Raw genomic sequence first — 24,623 nt, forward strand, 5'->3', positions numbered from 1 at the left:
CCACTGCACCTGGTCAAACTATTTTTTAAAAATATTTTTCATCGGCCGGGCGCGGTGGCTCAGCCTGTAATCCCAGCACTTTGGGAGGCCGAGGCGGGTGGATCACAAGGTCGAGAGATCGAGACCATCCTGGTCAACATAGTGAAACCCTGTCTCTACTAAAAATACAAAAAACTAGCTGGGCGTGGTGGCGCGTGCCTGTAATCCCAGCTACTCAGGAGGCTGAGGCAGGAGAATTGCCTGAACCCAGGAGGCGGAGGTTGCGGTGAGCCGAGATTGCGCCATTGCACTCCAGTCTGGGTAACGAGAGCGAAACTCCGTCTCAAAAAAAAAAAAAAAAAAAAAAAAATATTTTTCATCTTCACACTTTTCTTCTCTGTGTTAGATTCTAATTATGTAAATGTTAGATCCTTTATTGTTATCCCACAGGTCTCTGGGGCTTTGTTATTTCTTTTTCTAATCTTTTTTCTGTTTAGATTGGCCAATTTATCTGTCTTCAGATTGTCTGCCTCCTCCATTCTGCTGTTGTGTTCTTAACAGTTAATTTTTATTTTGGTTGTTTTTCAGTTCTAGAGTTTCCATTTGGTTATCATTATATCTTCTCTTTACTGATACTTTATGTTTTAACATTCTTTCAAGAGTGTTCAGGTTTGGTGATTGCTTGTTTGAATGTGTGATTGTGGTTGTTGTTTTAGAAGCAAGGTCTTGTTAAATTGCCCAGGCCGGACCCAAACTTCTGGGCTCATGTGATATGCCCACCTCAGCCTCCTTAGTAGCTGAAACTATAGGTGTGGGCCACCATGCCTGGCAATCTGAGCATTTTTAGAATAGCTGCTTTAAAGTCCTCATTAGATAATTTCAACACTTGTGTCATCCCATTGTTGACATCTGTTGTCTTTTCTCATATGAGCTGGCATTTTCATGGTCCTTTGTATATCGCATAAATTTGGATTTTATCCTGCACATTTTGAATATTATGTTATGAGGCTCTGGATCTTAACATAATACTGAACCAACTCAATGGAGAATGTCGATGTATTTGTTTTAGCAGCAGTTGGCCTGGTTAGGTTCAAACTGCAAGTTTCAACTCACTTTCTGTGGGATGTAGTTCAAATATCAGTTCAGTATTTAATGGCTTTGCAGTGCTTTTCACCTCTGTCGTATGTGTGCCATCCACTGGTCAGTCAGAGACCTAAGTGTATGTGAATTCATTTCTCAAAGTCTTTGATATGCTAAGTAAAATCAAATCCACCTGTGAGGAAGTAGAGGCAATCCCAGTAGTTCCTAAGCAGCTTTTTGTGAGTTTGTTTTCCTGAGCTCTTCCTTCCTTGTTATTTCTCTGGTACTTTCTAGTTTTCCAGGGCTTTCCTTTTTAATCCGCCAGTGAGAAACTATACTCTTTCACAACACACTGCCTCTAGGGCACAAGGAGCAGACACACAGAAAGTACGAAAAAGCAATGGGAGGCCCGGTGTGGTGGCTCATGCCTGTAATCCCAGCATTTTGAGAGGCCAACGTGGGCGGATCACTTGAGGTCAGGAGTTTGAAACCAGCCTGATCAACATGGTGAAACCCTGTCTCTACTAAAAATACAAAAATTAGCCAGGCGTGGTAGGGCATGCCTGTAATCCCAACTACTCGGGAGGCTGAGGTAGGAGAATCTCTTGAGCCCAGGAGGCAGAGGTTGCAGTGAGCTGAGATCACGCCACTGCACTCCAGCCTGGGTGAAGGATCAAAACTCTGTCTCAAAAAAAAAAAAGCAATGGGTTTTGGCTTTGCCCTTTTGGAGCCATAGTTCCACCAGATGGACAGAAGCTTCCTTTCTCTCCTTCAGAGTTTTAGCTCCTGTAGTCTCCCTATGCCAGTTACTTTTTGTTGCTGCTGCCACAGCGTCTACCATGGGATTTTCTAGATGTTAAGAGAGGGGAGAAAAGGGAGAGAAAAACCCAGGGGATTTCCCTCCCCTGCCCCCCCCACCACCTCACCACTCCAGTTTCTCTGAGCATTATTAGTTCCCTTTTCCAAAAAAGCACCTTGAACCAGAACATGTGCTCTAACCACAGTGCTCACTTTCAGATTTCATTGTGTTGAGTTCAGGCCAGTGAATACTTGAAGAAAAAAAGTGGTAAAGTTACTGCCAGTTCAATTGTACTCTGCATTCTGGCATCTTTCCTGATTGCCTGCTGTTATAGACTTTTAAGAGTTCTCTAATAGTTGCCCATATTTTCTTTACAGATTTTATAGTTGCATTTGGTGAACAGAAAGGTTAGGTGTGTGTTTATACCATCTTACTTGGAACCAGAAGTCTTCACTGATATTTTAATGGATGTTTGGGGTTGCTTTCCCTTCCCACTAAAGTATTTATATCTCTGAAATAATAGTTTCAGATACATAGTGTTTGGTGCAGTTAGGTGGACAAAAGTTGCTAAGAGTAAGCAGAGGAGTTGCACTATTGGCTGAATACATAATGACCCCCTGAAAAACAGAGCCACTTCTCTAAAAGTATATGTGGTAATCTCATCTGGAAGCACAGTTCTTTCTCTTTGTGTATCATATCATTGACCTTGTTGTTTTCCTTGGCCCTGCCTCTCTGTCGTAGTCTCTTGCTTCTGTCCTGCTGTTTTCCAATAACCTTTGCCCCCTAGAACCTCATCCCTCAACTCCTTTCTCCTCCTCCCTCTCCTGTTTGTCTCTGGCTTTCCCCACACTCTGTCCTTCCTAACATTACAGTCTTGCATTTTATCACCAAACTCTATCTCCCAAGGATAAATACACTGCTTCGTGACATTTTAGGATGGTAAGTGCTTGCATTTGAAGGATGGGGAAACCTGGAAGGGGGTGGGAATCAGGTTTTACTCATAGATTAGGGCCAGAACATTTTCTCTATAAGGGATTGTAGTGGTCTAGGCAGCTGCTTTTCCAGCATATTGGTGCTTTTTGCCTCACATGGTATTTCTGGTGGGTAATGGAGGACAGGCCACATGAGGCTCCAGCGCAGTCAGGAATGTGGGTCTAGAAAGAAGGTATATTTAAGCCATACTAACCTCATTAACTTGGGAATATTTAAGAGTTTTGTGGGCTGTTTTGGAGATTTGTTTGGTTTGGTTTTAGTTTTAAAAGTTAGTAGAAGAAACTACTAAATAACAGTATTTCCTATTGTTAGTTATGTGTACAGAATCACTGAAGAAAGGAAATCCTAAATAGGCAAAAACACATGGGCAGAGCACATGTTTTTATGTTGCAGCATGCTTTCAGTATTTTTGTGGTAGAAACATGCATTCTTTATTTATTTTTATTTTTATTTTTTGAGATGGAGTCTCACTTTGTTGTCCAGGCTGCAGCGCAGTGGTGCAATCTTGACTCACTGCAGCCTCTGCCTCCCAGGTTCAAGCTATTCTCCTGCCTCAGTCTCCTCAGTAGCTGGAATTACAGGTGCACGCCACCACACCCTGCTAATTTTTGTATTTTTAGTAGAGATAAAATTTCACATGTTGGCCAGGCTGGTCTCGAACTCCTGACCTCAAGTGATCTGCCCGCCTTGGCCTCTCAAAGTGCTAGGATTACAGGTGTGAGCCACTGTGCCCAGCGAGAAATATGCATTCTTTAAAAGCCACAGTGGGCTTCCCAGGTGTCTGTTGAGATCTATCAGGTTCCAGGCATACAAAGGCTGCTCAACTTACAGCCTTCTAGGCATATATTAACTATGTACAGAAAAGAACCTTACTGGTTTAAAAGGTATAGTACCTTTTGGAAAGAAAATCTTCAGGTATAGCATGTTGTTTCATTTACTCCTATTGAAACCCATTATCTTCTTGGCTGGGAGCAGGGTAGCAGTAGAGAGCTGCTTGAGTTCTTACCTGACTATCTTTATGCCAGACTGGCCCTCCTCATAGGACAGGTCAGTGATACTTGTTTTCCATTGCTAAGACTTTTTTCTTTTGTTGGCAGCTAGAGCCACTAGTTTAAAAGAAAATACGTTCATTATTCTTACTCTTCCATTTTATAAAGGAATGTTCATTTCAGCGGGATGTTTCTGTGGAGATCTTGTTAGCTGTGGGAGCAATTTGACTTTGGTACTTGGAGAACAAAAACAAGTCACAGAAACAGTAATTAAACAGGCAATAGTTCTCCAAATAATACTGATTTAATTATGTACATAAGGTTGATCAGGGTGTGAGAATTAAAGCTAGCTTTATTCAAGGCCAGTATAATTCTTGTGACTCCCTGACTATAGTAATTTTTAGGCCCAATTAAGTGATTTATTTCTTATTGATTGTGAAATATTCCCAGGTAACACAGTTCAGATCTATACTGAGTTCAGATTGTTATATTATCTTTTAAAATTTTCCCTGGGATAACCATGGGACATTTCCCAAAGCCTGTGAACTAGAATTTAGAAGATGAGAGGTTCTAGTCCAAGGTTGATGGAAACTGAGAATTGGAGGGACCTTGGAGATTACCAAATCCAAATTCCTTCCCAATGCAGGAATCCTTGCCACATTGTCTGTCAGACAGGTGGTTGTCTGACTCTTGACCATTTTTTTAAACCTCAAAAAATACATATTTTTCCTCCATACAGTTTTGAGACTACTAGGAGACCAAAAACCTTATTAGGTTGGTGGTTCTTTGTTCCCAAGCCAAAATCTGCCTTTCAGGAACTCTCACCATCACTCCTGGCTCTCCCCTCCATAGTCACACAGAGCAAATTTCCTTTGTCCAAAATATTTAAAACTATATATCTTCCTACTTGCCATTCCTCTTTCTCCCACCCGTGGCCTTGTTTGTTTTGTTTTGTTTGAAACAGACAAGAGTTTGCTCTGTCGCCCAGGCTGGAGTACAGTGGTGCAGTCTTGGCTCACTGAAACCTCCGCCTCACGGGTTCAAGTGATTCTCCTGCCTCAGCCTCCCAAGTACCTGGGATTACAGGTGCACACCACTACACCCAGCTAATTTTTGTATTTTTAGTAGAGACAGGGTTTCACCATGTTGACCAGGCTGGCTTCAAACTCCTGACCTCAAGTGATTTACCTGCCTTGGCCTCCCAAAGCACTGGGATTACAAGCTGAGCCACCATGCCTGGCCCCTGTGGCCTTTTAAGCTAAAACATTCCTGATTCATTTAACCACTTCTTATTTCAAGGATTTTAATATAATGGAAAAAATTCAAAGAATAATATAATAAACACTCATATTCACCAACCAGAATTATCAACAATTAATATTTTGTCAGATCTTTTCTCTTTTTTTCCTGCTTATTTATTTTGGAGACAGGATTTTGCTCTGTTGCCCAGGATGGAGTGCAGTGGCACAGTCATGACTCAGTGCAGCCTTGAACTCCTGGGCCCAAGCAATCCTCCCACATCAGACTCCCAAGTAACTGGTAATGCGCTTGTGTGTCACTATGCCCAGCTACTTTCTTTCTTTCTTTCTTTCTTTTTTTTAAGACACGGTCTTACTCTGTTGGCCCAGGCTGGAGTGCAGCAGCATGATCTGGGTTCACTGAAACCTCCGCCTCCCAGGCTCAAGTCAGCCTCCTACCTCAGCCTCCTGAGTAGCTGCGATCACAGACGCATGCCACCACATCCAGCTAATTTTTTTGTGTTTTTAGTAGAGATGATGTGTCTCTATGTTGCCCAGCCTGGTCTCAAACCCCTGCACTCAAGCAGTCCACCTGCCTCAACCTCCCAAAGCACTGGGATTATAGGCGTGAGCCACCGTGCATAGCCTTAATTTCTTTTTTGGAGACAAGGTCTTGCTATGTGCCCAAGCTGATCTCGAACTCCTGGGCTCAAGTGATCCTCCGGCCTTGGCATCCCAAAATGTTGGGATTACAGGCATGAGCCACCATGCCCAGCCTTTTTTTTTTTTTTTTTTCTTTTCTTAAATGAACTAAAACGTTACAGAAATGCTTATTTCTCCTTTGGTCGCCTCTTTTTTTTTTGAGATGGAGTTTTGCTCTTGTTGCCCAGGCTGGAGTGCAATGGCATGATCTTGGCTCACCACAACCTCTGCCTTCCAGGTTCAAGCAATTCTGCCTCAGCCTCCCAAGTAGTTAGGATTACAGGCATACGCTACCATGCCCAGCTAATTTTCTATTTTTAGTAGAGACAGGGTTTCTCCATGTTGGTCAGGCTGGTCTCGAACTCCCGACCTCAGGTGATCTTCCTGCCTCAGCCTCCCAAATGGTTGCCTCTTCTAATGTCATCCTCCTCCTTCCTCAGTTTTAGATAGATAGATGTAAACACTATATAGATTTGTTGTGGATCTATGTTTTAATTTACATAGTGGTATTGTGAATGTGTCTGTGTTTTTTCCACACAGCAAAATGTCTTAGATCTTTTCATATGTTTTCTATTAATCTTTCCATAGTATATATTATATTATTATATGTCACATAATGTTTTTGGCTGTCTGCCATTTGGGCATATGGTTGGATTGTAGTTTCTATCCCTTCTGAGGTTAGGTGTGGCCCCATGACTTGCTTTGGTCATTGAAATGTCAGTAAAAATAATGAGTGCACTTCCAAATGGAAATTTCAAGAGCTAATATGAGATTTGCTACATTCCATTCCCCTGGCAGGTAGAGATGGAGCTTCTGACAGCTTGGGTCAAGAATAACTACAATAAGCTCTCTTACCAACTCACTTTAAACATGTAACATAAGGAATAAACAGACTTTGGTTGTGTTAAGCCACTCAGATTTTAGGTTCCTTTTGTTACCTTGGCAAACTTAGTCCATCCTGATTGATTATAGACCTACTTCATTGTTTTTAACTGCTGCAAAGTATTCCAGAGTATGAACGAACCTTATTCTGCCTAGCCATTCTCCTATTGATGGAAGCCTAAGTACTTTCTGAATTTTGGTTTTATAAACACTTCTGTATTGATCATTGTGCAAATTTATGAGAGTTTCTCCAGATATGTGTCTAGAAATAGGATTGCTGGGTTACAGGGTATGGTTATTTTCAGTTTTACAGGATTCTGTCTTTGCTTTCCCAGGTGGCTATACCAACTCTCATCCCTTCAGTGGTCATTTATGTGACATGATCCCCAAACTTTTTCTAGTCTTGATTCCCCTCTCTGGATGCACTTTTGTTGGTCACCGTTTATGGTACTCAGATTGGAACATGGTTGTCCAGTTGTCCAACTGAGGTAGACTACGTTTCTGAATTCAGCCCAAGTTTAGTAGCTGCATCACTAAACTGTGGTATCTACTGACATCAAAAACTGAACTGCTATCATCCTATATTTGGGAAACAATTTTTTAATTGCAGTGACTTTACATACGTTCTAGTTAAATTTCATCCTGTTTCTGCTTATAATATTAGCTTTTGAATTCTTTCTTTTAACGAGTGTTATCCCTCTTAGGTTCAATGACCTTAGATTAATCTATGTTGCTGATCAAAGTTTTGATCAAGATAGGGCCAAGGACATAGCTCTGTGTCCCACCAGAAGACACCTACCTTCAGGATTACCTGCCTGCAGCCTCCGTTCTTTACCTTAGCAACAGAAAAATCCTGCCAGCTACTTCCACATATTACTGTGCCTATAAATAATTTTCTCAATAAATAAGTGACTGGGATAGAAAGGAGTCTGGAGTAAGTTGGGTATGTCATGTTCTTAGAGAGCCTGTGCTGGCTGCTAGTGACTATTTTCTTTTTCAAGTGCTTATCCAGCCAATGCTTTATTAATGTGGTTTAGAATTTAGTTCGAAGTGATATTCAGGCTTTTCATTTGCAATAATTATATCTACCCCCTTTGAAAATAAGGGAGATTTTCCTCTCTCTCTAGCCTATTGGGAGATCTGGTTTCTTTGAGTTTCCACGAATAAAGTAGTTTTGTAGATAATGACCAGCCAGGATGCTTGTGCTCTACTTCCCAGCCAGGGCATCTTTTCTCCCTGTATGGTAACCAACCCTTTTCATAATTTAAGGAATTGTGACTCGCTAGGCCAGTAGGTTGGGGCATCACAAGTTAGGCTTACTGGTAGTCTTTCTCTTGTTCTCTAGGAGAAATAACCACATGCCTAATTTCAGTTACTATTTTTCTATAAGGATTCTTAATTATACATCTCAGAATCTCAACTTAAATTAGCCTAAGTAACAGAAAGAGGGTTCACTGGTAAATGAAGTCCACAGGCTGCTGCCTTAGGAATGGCAACATCCACGCTGTTATTGCAGCCCCACGTCTGCTTTTCTCACCTGTGCGTTCCTGTGATTTAGTTTCACTCTAAGGCAAACTGCACCTGTAGAGATGCAGTGCCTCTTTCCCAATAACTTCTGTCAAAATACTTGGCTGACTTGTTGAGCTAGTCTAGGTCATGTGCCTTAGACACAGGAGGTGTGTAGTGTTGGGGAAGGGGAGTTGAGCCCTCATTCATTCCTCATTCATATGTTTGATGAGTGCCCAGTATGTACCAGGCACTGTGTTAGGCTCTGAGGCTATCACAGTGAACAACACAGGCATGGTCTCTGCCCTCTTGAAGTGTAGATGTGTAAGGAAATGTACTTTAATGTGTTCATAGTGATAAAGGAGAAGTTACTTGGTGCTGGAAAGCAAATGACATGGGTCCTGACATACTCTGGGGTAGGGGAGAGCAGGCTATCCTGAGGAAACGTTTGGATTGAAATCTGACATCATTCAATAGCCATGTGAAGTAGGATAGGGTGATGATGAGCAGTCTAGAGTAGTGGGTAGGTTAGTATTGAAGGTAGAAAGGAACATACTCCAGGCACTGAAAAGAATACAGGATGTTGGAACCACAGAGACTGAAGGAGCATAGTATCACAGGTAGGACTGGAAAAGTAGGTTGGCACCACCTCTGACAGAGCTGCATGGTTTGCAGGAGATTTAGAAGCCATACAAAGTTTAAAGCAGGGAATCAAAGTGATTTATAGCCCTGGTCCATATGGGTAACCCACTTCCTGAGATACAGCTTACCCAACTGGTTGGGATTTAAATCTGTGCACACTACAATATCTATCGTGTTCAAACTGGGCTCAGGCATTGCCTCTCCCAGGAAGCAGTCCTCATTGCCCCTTCCTTCTTGTTGTTACTGGAAAAGGATGGATGTTCCTCTATTCCTGTTCCGTTAGTCCCCTGCTCAGATTACTGTCACAGTTTTGTTTACCTATCCAGGTCTGGGCAGAATATGTAGGTGCCCAGCCAAGTTAATGATTTGGCATCTATACTAAAAAAAAAAAAAAAAAAGTGTTATCATGGCAGACCTGACTTTGAAAAGGCCTTCTTACAAGGTTGACTCTGGGCTGGCAAATGGGAATTTTATTTTTGGGAGGGTTCTTGACCTTCCCAGAACTGATATGGGTGGCTCATTGTGCCAGAACTGTTTATACAAGCAATATGGTTTATGCTGAATACCTGCTTGCTTTATTGAAGTCTGAAATTTTGGTCTGTACCAGTCAGAGGGTGCCTATGTGACCAGTCCCCAATAAAAGCCCTGGGCACTAAGTCTCTAGTGGGCTTCCCTAGTAGACAACATTTCACATGTATTGTCACAGCTTGTTGCTAGGGAAGTTCTGTTCTGTGTATACACTGGGAGAGGACTCTTAGAAGCTTGTGTCTTGTCTCCCCTACACTGCATCCCATGAGCCTTTTCCCTTTGCTAATTTTGCTTTGTATCCTTTCAGTGTAATAAACCATAGCCATGAGAGTATGATTGTATGCTGAATCCTGTGAGTCTTCCTTGTGAATTACTGAACCTAGGGGTGATCTTGGGGACCCCTTACACAGCACCCTTGCAAAAACCATTATTTGTTCAATGTATATTTAAAGGAGAGAGTGAGCCTGGTAAGGAACCAGGGCAGAGAGAGAGGTTCTCTGATGATGGAAGTGACTCTCCTGTTGAGCAGTCAGATTTCATCTTAAAGTTGCACTCTCCACTCTACTAAACCACAATCCTGCAGGGGCCTAAAAGATGGAGTCTGTGAGCACTGAGAAGCAATGGAAGGGTTTTACACCAAGTATCATGATCAGGTTTGCATTTTGGGAAGAATAAATGCCCCAGAGGCAGGAAAATTTGTGAGGGGAGTTTGCTTTGTGAAATTAAAGCTTATTACAAAGCCATTATAATAAAAATAATATGGTAATGGACTAGAAATTTGGTGTATTATCCACATTTTCCAAATTGCAGACTAAGTTCCTTCATCAAATCTTTATTGAGTTATTTGATGGGCCCTGTGAGAGTGAACAGGTGAGACTCAGTTCCTCCTTGGCTGTACTTCTGAGACAGGTCATGCAAAAACAAGCATCATTTATGCGGTCCACAATGGAACTCTCTGAACTTGTTTTTAAGTGGTTGTGATACTATCAGTTGTTAAAGTATGGAGTGTGGGGTTCTGAATTCAGAACTTGATAAAAACAGTAAATGAACAAAGAACTTTTTACCAGTCTCCTGTGAATTGCTGATATTTTAGATCATTGCATATTAATAGCTTAGGGGTAGTTTTAAGTTTTATAGTTTTTCAGTTGGTAAAAATGAAATATTCTTGTTTGCACAATCTGCCACCATTGTTTTGTCTTCCTTTCTGTGTCAGGAGTGGTGTTTCCTAAGGGAAAACTTAATTAGACTGTGCAATAATTTTCTTTGGGAAATAGAGAAAGCTGGTTATGTAAAAGACACTGGACGAAAGATCTTATTAAAAAAACCTTTGAAGGAGGAAAACATCCTGTACTGAGGGAACTGAGGTGGGATGATGGAGTTTTGCTGTCCCTGTTTTGCATTTCTAACAGTAAGCTTGAAAGCACAGGATCTTCTGACCATTGAAGCTGAAATTATGTATGCAGTGTTTCTCATGAAATAACATTTACCATAAAAAAGACTGCATTTATACTTGGGTAATTCTAAAAATTTCTAGGCAGAAAATTCTAAAACTGTTAATGCAAAAAATTCACGAGCTCAAGACCCACATGAGCACACAAAAGCATTACATTGATTACATGTCTGTATATTGGCCAATCTCTGAGATGGTGTCTCAGAAGGATTAAAATTGAGCCTCTGTTCTGAGCATGTGGTGTCGGCTGTGGCCTGGGAGAGTGCCAGTTATTCGAAGCACCTGCGCCTCCTCACAGGGTCTTGTTGTGGCTGCCCAGGAAGATAGAGGAAAACTGCCTCACCACTCCAGTCACACATGCAGGGGTAGGAATCCTGCTTCTTAGGCTTCTCCTGCTCTGACTGACAACAGATCCAGAGATGATAGTCTAGCCATCTGGTTGCAACTCTGGGGCAGAAAAAGCAGAAGAAACTAGAATAAAACCAAATATATCCTCCCTCACCATCACCAAGCCCACACTGATAGTAATGATCAGCATACTTTTTTGTCAACAACCTCCTCTTGCATTAAATAAAGTTCTGGAATCCTGGTTTGCAGTGTACAAATGGCACTTGAAAAGAGGGTGCTCATATCTGATCTAGAAATTTGAGATGTAGGTAGAGAGACCTAATACCCTTCTGGGGACCCACAGGCCAATTACCGTAAGTCTGGTAAGTGGAATACAACTCCTAAAGGAAACTAGATGTTTTGAATTTTAAAAAGATGTATTTATAAGCAAGGCTTTACATATTTCTTCATATATGTCCTTAAAAGTTCATAGGAATTAAACTTCTCTAGAGTATGTGAAGGCTTTGGAGACTAAGAGAAGCAAAGGAAGGAAGCTTTTCTTTTTGCTTATTTTTGTTCATGAGCCAAATCCTGCAGTGTTAGATTGAACCATATGAAATTGCTGATATGCAAACATTTTGACTTGCAACAATGGCAATTTCATATGGTTCAACCTAATATAAACTTTATTTATTTATTTAGAGACGGAGTCTTGGTATCACCCAGCTGGAGTGCAGTGGCGTGATCCTGGCTCACTGCAACCTCCGCCTCCTGGGTTCAAACGATTCTCCTGCCTCAGCCTCCTGAGTACCTGGGATTATAGGAGCCCCACTGTCCCAGCTAATTTTTGTATTTTTAGTAGAGACGGGGTTTCACCATTTTGGTCAGGCTGGTCTCAAACTCCTGACCTTGTGATCCGCCTGCCTTGGCCTCCCAAAGTACTGGGATTACAGGAGTGCTCTGATGTGTTACTCTGACATTCCAGTTATATAGTTAACTGCTGATTGCAGGTGCCACACTTATCTGTGGACAGGGGAGGTACCTTATGGCTGCCTTGGCATCAGACAGGATTAGAAACTTCCAGGTAGAGTGACATTTGCTACTTGTATAGACGTCTTTTGGATCAAGTGCTTGACCCATCTGTGATCTTGGCATTAGCTATAGTGCCTTCTTCTGTGGATCCCAGCAGTAGTGCCTCCTTTGGAAAATTAGTACCCAGAGTGATTTAGTGCAGTAGTACTGAGGTATGTGATGAAATTTCCACTCTACAGTTAATCATTAAAAACTGTTTCAAATTCTGTCAGTTAACTGTTGCTATATAACTACCACTTCAAAAGTTAGTGGCTTAAAAAAGTAATTACTTAGTTCATTCTGTGGGTCAGTCATTTGGGCTGTGTTCAGCTGGGCAGTTCTCCTGTTCTCAGCTGGTCTCCGTTTATGCCTATGGTCAACTACAGGTCAGCAGGCAGCTCTGCTTCTGAAGTCCAGTCGATGGCTGTCAACTGGGGCAGTGGTAGGAGGTAGGAGCACAGAGCTATGCATCTCATCCTGCAGCAGGCTAGCCCGGGCTTGTTCCCATGGTAGTTGGTCAGGTTTCTAAGAATGAATAGAAGCGGCAAGGCTGCTTGAGGCCTAGACTCTGAACTGGCACACCATCACCTCTTACTGTACTCTGTTGCCTTAAGCAAGCCACAAAGCCAGTCCAGATTCAAGGGGCATCCATAAGGAAAGGGCATGGATAAAGAATTGGGGCCATTTTTGCTATCACACAGATACAAATTACTCCTTGTTAAGGCACCAGTTTACTCTTATAACATTTAAAAACGCATGTGTCCTATGTGTTTGGAGTTAAAGACTGACCAGAAACAAATAGGGAAGTATTAAAATTGTTCACATGTTAGGACCCTGATGACGGTCCTCTTGTGAAGGTAAATTGTTTTGAAGCTTGGATGCTCTCAGGCTTGGATGTGTATCACATTTTAAATCAGTCATTAATCCTGGATCCTTGCTACAAAATGATATGAAACCCATAAATGGAGGTTTAAAACACAGCTGCAATTTTTCTTTATATTCTTCGCGTCAGGAGATGAGATCTGTGTCTCCCTCCACTTAAATCTGAGTGAGCTTGTGACTACTTCAGTACAACAGAGTATGAGACTTCTGAGGCTAAATCATAAAAGGCAATTCAGATTTTGCTTTATTCATTGGAACACTCATACTAGGACTCCTGAGCTGCCGTGTAAGAAGTGTGATTATTGAGAAGCCACCTATGCCAGAGGCCTTATGTAGGCACTCTGGAGACAGTCTTTGCTAAGCCCAGCCATCCCAGTCAAAGATGCCAGATGAGTGAAGATGCTGCCAGATGATCCAGCTGTTTGAATCTTCCCAACTGAGGTCCCAACGGTGGCTCAAGCCTGTAATCCCAGCACTTTGGGAGGCCGAGGCAGGCGGATCACGAGGTCAAGAGATCGAGACCATCCCGGCCAACATGGTGAAACCCCGTCTCTACTAAAAATACAAAAAAATTAGCTGGGCGTGGTGGCGTGTGCCTGTAGTCCGAGCTACTCGGGAGGCTGAGGCAGGAGAATTGCCTGAACCCGGGAGGCGGAGGTTGCGGTGAGCCGAGATTGTGCCACTGCACTCCAGCCTGGCGCCTGGTGACAGAGTGAGACTCTGTCTCAAAAAAAAAAAAGAGGATAAAATTAAAAATTAGACATATCTATGGTCCAGAAAGTATAAATCTCTGGACCAGAAACAGATCAGACAATAAGTGGGGATTATCAGTTATGGGCCTATAGTTATGTACATTCCAGACTCCTAGGTCCAGAAAAAGGTAGAGATGATTGGGAATTGTATTTCTGTATATAATGGGATTAAAACATTCAGTGAATGGAGGAAATGATCCCTGACTGTGAAATCAGGAATTGCCCATGAACAGAGACAGTAAAAAGCTATTGCTTCTGTTCAAAGTAGTAGACAGGAGAACAGAGAGAGACTTAGACCAGGGACAAATGTATTATTGACTCACTATCTAAATCTGGAAGATTTTCAGAGAGATAAAGGAAGAATAACATCCATTAGAAAATTTTTAAAAATCCAGTCCATACCTGGTAGGGACTCATTCTCATTGGAGATTTGATAATATTAGTGGTTAAAAATACTTTAAGTTAGTGATGGTACTGTACACAGGCCACTTTGACAGCATACTGTTGTTGGGATTGTCAAAGTGTGGGTGAGTCAAACAAGGGGAGGCATCCTAGAAGAGATTTACTGCACCTTATAAGGATAAGGCTCATGTTTGCTGAGCCTTATAAGAATTAGTTGATATGTTTTAAAAGTGAGGAAGCAAGAAGAGGGTCCTACTGGGAGAAGGGATGGTATGAATATATAAAGCCTAAAGGTAGGAACTACAGAGGTTCCACATTGTTTGAGCATAAAACTGGGGCAGAGTATGATGAGTGATAAAGCTGCAGAAGTAGAGATGGCTTGATTGTGGAGGGCTGTGTTGGCCTTGATGAGGACCTTAATAAAGATCCCAGGCAGCCATTGAAATCTCTCAACAGTGGAGGGACATGATCCAATTTGTGTTTTAGATAGGTCTCTGGCAGTTGGAGGGCAAGTTTGGGAACAACATGATCAAGACTTAAGGCCAGTAAGGAAACTGCTCTTTCATTCTAGATTTGAGGAAATCAGTAGGTTCTAAACTAAGAAAATGACAGCTAAGATGGGAAAGGAACATTGATTTATAAGATTATTTTAGAGGTTAACTGACAGGGTTTAATAATTGATTAGATGTTTCAGGGTGAGATATAGGAAAGAGTTTAGGGATTTTTTTCTAGATTTTGTGATGGCATAGAGGAAGGTGCCAACTGAGACCAGTTAGAACGGAGGAAGAACTAATGGAAAAGAGAACATAGTCTCCTCAGTGTTGATCATCTTCCAGGTTGATGTGTCTGGTTGGCAGGACTTTTTTCTTTTTGTTGCTGTATCTTATCTATTCTTTCTTCCTTCCTTCTTTGCTTTGCTTTTCCCTCCTGCCTTCTTGTCTCCTTTGTCTTTTCTTTTTTTTCTCCAGCTCTGGACTGGAGGACCTTGTTTTGGGAGCTGTAAGCATGTGGGCAGGGCACTTGAGGGAACCACCATCACCTACAAGATGATTAGAGGAAGAAAAAAAATATGTTAGAGAGCAACACAGGGAACTTGAAAAAAGCTTCTGGAAGCCAAAGGAGTAGTTTCAAGAAGGACAGAGTGATCGGTGTATCAAATACAGCATACAGATACTTAAAGATGAGGGTTGGGAAGTATGCACTTTTCCAAGAATCCTGTGTGATAGAAGCCAATTAAGGAGAGATTGAGAGTAAGGAAAGGGTTACAGACTGTAGACTACTTTTTGAAGAGTTTGCAAGAGAAAAGGAAGAAGGAAGGAAGGAAGGAAGGAGAGAGGGGAAAGAAGGAAAGGAAGGAAGGAAGGAAAGAAAAGGATATTAGCTAGAGAAAAATGAAGTGTAGGGTCAAGAGACGGTTTGGGAATAAAGGTAGAAATATTGGAACCTGTTAAAGAAATTCAGTATAAAGGCAGAATTTGGAAGTTACAAGGCAGATTTTTTTCTGTTCGTAGAAAATCATCCATATGTTTAGAGCTGTCTAGACATTAGAATGAATTGCTTTGTTAGATAGTGAGCTCCTGGTCACTGGAGTAGTCAAACAGAGCTTAGCTGTTTTCTGGTCAACTGTGTAGAAAGATACATTGGTGAGTATCTTCAGGAGTTTTAGCCTGTGTTCAATTCCTAACAGTTTTCCTAAAGTTGCTTTAAGCATTATAAGTTAATGAGTTATTCTGTGGATCTGCCTTGCCTGCAGCTCTCCAGAGATTTGTAGAATCACTGGACCAAGTAAATTTATTTGCCTTTGATCTTAAAGGATGAAATTAAACTGCAGATTCTCAGATAACAAAATATTAAGGCTTAGGAAAATTTTATCACATTAAACAGTCATGCCATAGGCTCACAGGTATTTTTTTGACAAGGTAGTCACTTTCCACACACAACAAAGAGTCTTTGTTTCAAATTTTTGAGTTTAATTTTTTTATTTGTCCATTTTTGTAAAACAGTGTTAACTCAGAATAATTAAAATAGGGCTAAGATGATAGGAGAAATGAGTAGAAAGGAAAAACCTGCTTTCTTCTGTATTTCATATTCCTATTTGGATGTTTTTGGTTTTCTAGGGCCAAGGGGAGGTATTCTATCCATGACTTAGATCTTATAGTGATCTCTTTCATTAGCATTTAAAACAATTCAGGGGTAACTTGTTGATTTATCTCAAATGACTCAGGTACTATCTGTATCCAAATCTGGCTTCCTGGGGCAGTTACTGGAGCATGAACAGCATAAATGACTAAACTCAACTAATTCTCAGAAAGCCACATTTTAGTCAGTACTTTCCAGATTTCTCACTCATCATTGCTTTTACAGAACTAACAAGTGTTGTAACTAATTGATTAGCGTTTTATTTCTTCTTAAGGTACACATTTTAAATTCTGTTAACCTTTCGGAATGCTAACAAGTAGCGAAATGACTAAAATCCCGGCAGGGAGAATACAAAATGCAAGGACTGGGAAAACAGCTCCCCTTTCCCAAAGCAAAATCAGGAACACCAGGTGCGGTGAATATTTATCTTTTGAGGAAAAATAGATACATCCTTATTACAAAGTGATTTGCTTTCTTCTGGGCCCACAGATAGGGGGTCAGTCTCCCAATTACCCCCAGGCTTGTACATTTTACCTGTTTCTTAAGCCTGTTTGTTTCCTTGCTCTGGAAGAGTATAGTAAGTGAAAATCTCACAAGATGATAGGTTGATTCTCTCTGTTTCTCAAATTAATACTTTCCGGATACGTTAGGAACATTAATAAATTGCCCTTTTTATCATATACTTGCTTTCTTAATAGTTAATTTTTTAAATTTTAAGTTAAGTTTTTATTTCGAGTTAAGAGATTTTGAGATAATTTAGACAGGGTTGGAAAAACAGTGCAGAGAGTAAACTTCCCATTCCAGAGAGGATGGAGTAGACACATTATACTCTCTTCCAATTAAAAGTGATGATAGTGAGTTTAAAGGTAAATGGAAAATTAACCAGGCATGATAGTGCACACCTATAGTTCTAGCTACCTGGGTGGCTGAGGCAGGAGGATTGCTTGAGCCTAGGAATTGGAGGTTATGGTGAGCTATGACTGTGCCGCTGCACTCCAGCCTGGGTGACAGAGCGAGACCATATCTAAAAAAAAAGTAAATGGATGGAAAAAATTATCATGCAGACACCAATCAAAAGAAAACTGGAGTGGCTATACTAATATCAGATAATTAGATATCACAGCAAAGAAAATTACCAGGGACCAAAAGAAACATTACAGAATGATACAAAGGGTCAATCCACCAAGAAGGCATAGCAATTTTAAATGTGTATGCACCAAATAACAGAGCTTTGGAGAACACACAGCAAAACCCAACACAACTGAATTGAGAAATAGACAAACCCAAACCCCCAATTACAACTGAGAATGTCAGTACTACCCCCCTTCAGTAATCGATAGAACCAGTAGACAGAAAATCAGCAAAGATATAGAAGAAGTAACACCACACCACCGATCAACCAGATTTAATTGACATTTACAGAATGCTCCACCCAACAACAGTGTAACATACTTTCTTTTCAAGTGCACATGTAACAGTCAGCAAGATTGACTACATCCCAGGTCATAAAACGAACCTCAACAAATGTAAAAGAATTGAAATCATATAGAGTATATTCTTAGAATAGAATCAAAGTAGAAATCAAAAACAGAAAGACAGCTGGATGTGGTAATTCATGCCTGTAATCCTAGCACTTTGGGAGGCCAAAGTGTATGGATCACTTGAGGTCAGGAGTTCGAGACCAGCCTGGCCAATATGGTGAAACCCCATCTCTACTAAAAATACAAAAATCGGCTGGGCATGATGGCACATACCTGTAATCCCAGCTGTTCGGGAGGCCGAGGCACGAGAATCACTTGAACCCGGAAGGCAGAGGTTGCAGTGAGCTTGAGATCATGCCACTGCACTCCAGCCTGGGTGACAGATAGAGACTCTGTCAAAAAAAAAAAAAAAAAAAAACCCACAAAGACTACAAGAAGTTCGCTAAACACTTGGAAACTAAGCATTACACTTCCCATCAATACAGTGACTTGAGTGCCTGAATGTAGATGAAAATATAACATATCAAAACTTGTGGCCAGCCACAGTGGCTCACACCTGTAGTCCCAGCACTTTGGGAGGCCAAGATGGGCAGATCACCTGAGGTCAGGAGTTCGAGACCAGCCTGGCCAACGTAGTGAAACCCCGTCTCTACTTAAAATACAAAAATTCGGCAGGTGTGGTGGCAGGCACCTGTAATTCCAACTACTTGGGAGGCTAAGGGACAAGAATTGCTTGAACCCGGGAGGTGGAGGTTGCAGTGAGCTGAGGTCACGCCATTGTGCTCCAGCCTGTCACACTCTGGTGACAAGAGTGAAACTCTGTTTCAAAAAAAAAAGAAAAACTTGTGGAGTGTAACTTAAATTGGTGCTAAGAAGGAAATTTAGAGCACTGAATGCTTACATGAGAAAAAGATGAAAGGCTTCAAATGAATAAGCTCCCACTTTAAGTAACTAGAAAAGGACAAGCAAAATAAACCTAAAGTAAGTGAAGGAAGGAAATAATAAAAGAGCAAAAGTCACTATAATCAAAAACAGAAAAACAGGAAAAGCAATCATCTAAAAACTGGTTCTTCCAGGAGAGATTCTGACTTAATTGGTAATGGGTGCAGTTTGGACATTGGGATTTTTGTGAGTTCCCCATATGATTCCCATGTGTAATGGTGGTTGAGAAACCTCTGCTGGGGTGGCCGAATACCTTTTCTTGGGATTTAACATGTATTGCCATTTATCTACCAGACCCTTTGATTTCTCCCCAGAGAAATTTGTTGCCATTTCATTTTCCCTCATTTTTTGTTGCCTTCAAAGTCAGTACTGACTTACATGTTAACTTCCTTGTCTGACTGCTCTTTTGCTATGGGCATTGATCTGATCAGAGGTGAGGGTTTAACAACAACCTTCTTTCACTTCATACCCACACCCTATTTGATTAATATTGGTTACCAGTTTTAGGCTGTGATCACCCAAGCCGTAGTGACTGTGTGTTTGGTGCACCTCGTCCTGTGACCCTGGCTCTGTAGGAGCCAAAGGACTTGGTTTCTCAGTTTTTTCCTTGTCTGTCCTCTTTCTGGTGGCCAGTGCAGTGCCGGCCCTCTCTTAGCACAGTACTAACAGTTGGTGTGCAGTGGATTTGAGCTTGCTTAGTAAGTTTGGGGTCATTTCTGTGTGTTTAACCTTATATGTCAGGGTTACATGCCTGTCATTGTTACAAAAACCTGGGATAAAGGTTGTTTTTCCTTCTAATAAATTGGGATGGTTACTTTATATCACACAGATGTTATTGTAAATGTATTATGGGTACATGTGGGTAAAAATTTCAGTCTGGAAACAACACACAGCAGCAGGTAAAACAATGGAAATCATTGTTTTTTAAAAATTGTTTGCGTTTCTATCTGGAGAAAGAATCACATATTTCATAGTAAAAGCATCTCTTATTGATTTACTTTACTCTTAAGAGGTCTTATCTGCAAATGGTATTTTATCTTAAAGGAACTTATGTTTTATATGTGTATGTATCTTTTTATTCTTAAGATAGCAAATTGACTTATCTGGGTAACTGAATTTTTTTTTCTTTTGTTTTGTTTTTTTGTTTTTTGTTTTTCTTGAGACAGAGTTTCACTATCGTCACCCAGGCTGGAGTACAATGGCTTGATCTTGGCTAACTGCAACCTCCACCTCCTGGGTTCAAACGATTCTCCAGCCTCAGCCTCCCGAGTAGCTGGGATTACAGGCAGCCACCACCATACCCAGCTAATTTTTATATTTTTAGTAGAGACAGGGTTTCACCATGTTGGCCAGGCTGATCTGAAACTTCTGACCTCAAGTGATCTGCCCTCCTCAACCTCCCAAAGTACTGGGATTACAGGTGTGAGCTGCCATGCCTGGTAGAAATTTTTAAATATATGTACATAAATTAAGAAAATGTACTGCTAACTTTTTAAAAGTTATTAGAACTGGGGGCTTTTTCCTTAAAAGGCATAAAGTAGATTTTAGTTTAGAAAGGGCTAACACTATTAAAATCTGTCAAGATAACATTATAGAATTGACCACCCATTGAGGTCTATATCAGCCAAACAGTGAGCTGAGAAATTAGGAGTTGGGATGGGGAGTGTTAGGAGAGTGATAATCGAATTGTATTCTTCAAATTTTCTATATTATTTATTTCAGTAAAGCTTTCTTGTAGTTTAGACCAGAGGTTGACAAATCAGCCTGTGAACTAAATCTAGCTTGTCACTTGTTTTGATATGGCCTACCAGCCATACAGAATGGTTTTTACATTTTTAAATGGTTGAAAAATAATGTAAGGAAGAATGATATTTCATAACACATGAAAATTGTATGAAATTCAAATGGTATAATGAAGTTTTTTGTTTTGAGATGGAATCTCACTCTGTCACCCAGGCTGAAGTGCAGTGGCACAATCTTGGCTCACTGCAGCCTCCACCTCCCGGGTTCAAGCAATTCTCATTCCTCAGCCTCCTGAGTAGCTGGGATTACAGGCATGCGCCACCATGCCTGGCTAATTTTTGTAGTTTAAGTAGAGGCGTGGTTTTGCCATGTTGTCCATGCTGGTCCCAAACTCCTGACCTCAGGTGATCTGCCTGCCTCAGCCTCCCAAAGTGCTGGGATTACAGGCGTGAACTACTGCTCCCCGCCACAAGTTTTGATATGCTATATTTTCATCTACATTCAGCCATTCAAGTCACTGTATTCATGAGAAGTGTGATGTTTAGTTTCTAAGTGTTTGGAGAACTTGTTGTAGTCTTTCTGGTTTTTTTTTTTTATTTTTTATTTATTTTTTTTTTTTTTTGAGACATCGTCTCCTTCTGTCACCCAGGCTAGAGTGCAGTGGCACAATCTCAGCTCACTGCAACCTCTGCCTCCCAGGTTCAAGCAGTTCTCACATCTTAGCCTACCAAGTAGCTGGAATTACAGGCATACAACACCAAGCCCAGCTACTTTTTGTATTTTTTAGTAGAGACAGGGGTTTCACCATATTGGCCAGGCTGGTCTCGAACCCCTGATCTCAGGTAATCTGCCTGCCTCAGCTTCCCAAAGTGCTAGGATTATAGGCGTGAGCCCCCACACCCAGCCGGAATAAAGTTTTATTGGAAGAGAGTTGTGTTCATTTGTTTATGTACTGTCTATGGCTGCTTTCATGCTACAATAGCAGATTTGAGAAGTTGTGATGGAGACCATGTGGCCCTCAAAGTCAAAAATACTTCCTATCTGGTCCTTTATAGAAAAAGTTGGCTGACCCCAGTTTAGACACACTTCCCAACCTGACCTTCTACTCACAGAGTTTGAAATTCCCAAATAATTTGCTAACAAGTCTGTCTGTATATTAAAGAGGGTAAGCCTGCTTCCTGGTGACAGAGATAACTGTGGTTGACAAGGAAATATTTGTATGTGGCAGGAATCTGCCTAGGTAAATCTGTATGTTCTTTTATTTTTCCTTGGATGTTTTTTGAGGGCTTTGGAAGAGTTGACCTCCAGACTCCTCATCTGGTCACGGGATTCATGAGTCATATGATACATCTGAATTTTTAAAAATAAGCTTTGAAATGCTGATATAAAGGCTTCATTTAGAAAAGTTCATTATCCCAACTTCTGCTGTCTCTTTCAAAGATTTGTTAGGGGTGAGGAGAAGTAGTGACATATGTAGAATGTGTTACTTTTTTATTTTTTGTTTACCCAATCTCAAGATAGATGTTTATGGCTTTAATTACTAGACTACTGAGAAGTGGTAGAAATGAAAGATATGCAGGATGAACAGAATTGAAGGATAGAGTTTTGTTTCCATGACATTGAAGCAGGGATAGAATTGTTTTGTAGAGAAGGGTGAATTCTGAATTAAAGCACAGGCACTTAAACTGTCTCACTGTAGAGGAGGTTAGTATTGTTTGCCCCAAAGCAGAGGATAATCAGCTCAGGAAACACATTTATAGCATTCATGACTTCTATTTAAGAAATAGTTTGGGCTGGGTGCAGTGGTTCATGCCTATAATCCTAACACTTTGGGAGGCTGAGGCGGGTGGATCATTTGAGGTCAGGAGTTTGAGACCAGCCTGACCAACATGGTGAAACCCCGTCTCTACTAAAAATACAAAAAAATTAGCCGGGCATGGTGGTGCATGCCTGTAGTCCCATTCCTTGGGAGGCGGAGACAGGAGAATCTCCTGAACCTGGGAGGCGGAGGTTGCAGTGAGCTGAAATCGTGCCGCTGCACTCCAGCTTGTGCAACAGAGTGAGACACCATCTCAAAAAAAAAAAAAGTAAGAAATAGTTTGGGAGATTCTTTGCCCACATGGGCAGGAATTCACCCTTCGGGATACATAAGAAACATGCTTCTCTGGTCTGACCAGTGGCTTAACTCAAATGTCTGTCTCTGATAATGGCTCTGAATGATATTTTCCTTGAAAGCCTAAGGGAGCTAGACTTTCAGATGTTTCTTTCCTTAAGGATTACTTCCAAATACCATCATGGCTTTATTCTCTCTGATTTTTATCTCAGTCCTTCTTGAACTTGTTTACATTTCCATTTTGTTCCACTTCTTGAACTGATGAGTTCTCTTAAGTTAGTTCCCTAAGCATGGCTGAAAGTCCTGTTTTCCTTTTGATAAAATTGCCTTTAGGTTTCAGGGAATACCCTTTTGTTACTTAATTCTATAATTGGATGAATAAAATCAAGTTGATCATTTCTCCCCTCTTCTTAATAGCTCATTGATTTCTGTTTCATCCCTTTAGAGCAAGATTGCTCAACCTTGGCACTGTTGACATTTTGAGCCAAATACATCCATACATTGTAAGAACTATTCCTGTGCCTTGTAGGATGTTTAATGGCATCCCTCCTGATCTCTATCCCTAGAAGCCAGTAACTTCAATTATTGTGATAACCGATAAATGTCTCCAGATATTGCCAAATGTCCCCTGGGGAGGCAAAATTACCTTCAGTTGAGAATCACTGCATAGATCTTTGGCTTTTCCAAAATGCAAAGTTTGTGCGACTGTCTTTATGACACAGATGTCTTGATCCAATTGATTATATTGCACTTTTCTGGATTTCTTTCAGCTCCGGTTAATGTCTATCTTGAATAACAGTGATGGCCACTTTTATCGTTTCAGTGTTTCAGGTCAACTGAATCATTTGAGAATGGCATGGGAACAGATATCTTGAAATCTTAGAAGAATATTTTTTCCGATTGTAAACATCTTATATGTTTACTGTAAAAATGTGGAGAATGGAAACATTTGGAAAGAATGTTTTCATCAACCAGAAATCTGTCACTTCAGTGCAACTAATGTTAGTAAATTTATTTATGGCCATTATTTTCTATATATTATATTTCATATATGTATAGTAATTTCACTATAAAACTGATTTTTATACATTTTAAAACATCTTAGCATAAATGTTTCCCTGCATACCATGTTTATATGATTGGATGAAATACCATAATATTAATGTACCTTAATTATTCCTCTTTCGTGTGATAGATAGGTTTTATTATTTTTATTATGAAGTTTTAATGGACATTTTGCTTTATAAATCATTTTCTGTGTTTTGGACTTTGTTTCTCTCTCTCTTTCTCTCCTTTCTCTCTTTCTCTTTCTCTCTTTTTCCGTCTCTTTCTCTCTTTCTCTCTCCTTCTCTTTTATTTTGTTTTGTTTTGTTTTCTTTCTTCCAAGATAGAGTCTCACTCTGTCACCCAGGCTGGCATGCAGTGGCATGATTTCAGCTCACTGCAGCCTCTGCCTCCCAGGTTCAAGCAATTCTCATGCCTCAGCCTCCTGAGTGGCTGGAATTACAGGCCCCTGCTACCACACCCAGCTAATTTTTGTATTTTTAGTAGAGATGGGGTTTCACCATGTTGGCCAGGCTGGTCTCGATCTCCTGACCTCAAGTGATCCACCTGCCTTGGCCTTCCAAAGTGCTGAGATTACAGGTGTGAGCCACTGCACCTAGCCTGTATTATTTTTCAAGGACAAATGTTAGAAGTAGAATTCCTAGGTCAAAAGGTGTGAATTTGTTTAAAGTAGAGCATTAAATTATTTTTTAAACTGCTACATGTCCCTGCAGAGGGCAGTGAATAGGGACCCCTTGCACTGACAATGCATTTCAGAAGTATGTCTCATGGGTATATAGTAGGAAAGGAAAGGGCTGTGTTTGAGCTAATCCCTTTTTCTTTCCTTTGCCTGCATGTTCTTCCATGGGAATATTAATGGGGAGTCAAGTAGCCACCAAACCACAGGCTTAGGTTCTAGTCCCAAATAATCCCAGTTGG

At 40.8% G+C, this 24,623-nt stretch overlaps 1 protein-coding gene across 10 annotated transcripts in view; it reads left to right on the forward strand.

Annotated features, from left to right (window-relative positions):
* JADE3 (jade family PHD finger 3) overlaps window positions 1-24,623 on the forward strand; it is a 145,887-nt gene that overhangs the window by 36,466 nt on the left and 84,798 nt on the right. The window contains exon 1 of one of the 10 annotated variants that reach the window (XM_074392100.1): window positions 215-2,797. The exons of the other annotated variants lie outside the window; for them this stretch is intronic. The gene's annotated coding sequence lies outside the window, so the exon portion shown is untranslated. Of the gene's footprint in view, window positions 1-214; window positions 2,798-24,623 lie in introns of those variants that run through there. 10 annotated transcript variants of the gene reach the window in all.

Source organism: Saimiri boliviensis, chromosome X, assembly GCF_048565385.1.
Source record: "Saimiri boliviensis isolate mSaiBol1 chromosome X, mSaiBol1.pri, whole genome shotgun sequence".
NCBI classification, from domain to species: domain Eukaryota; kingdom Metazoa; phylum Chordata; class Mammalia; order Primates; family Cebidae; genus Saimiri; species Saimiri boliviensis.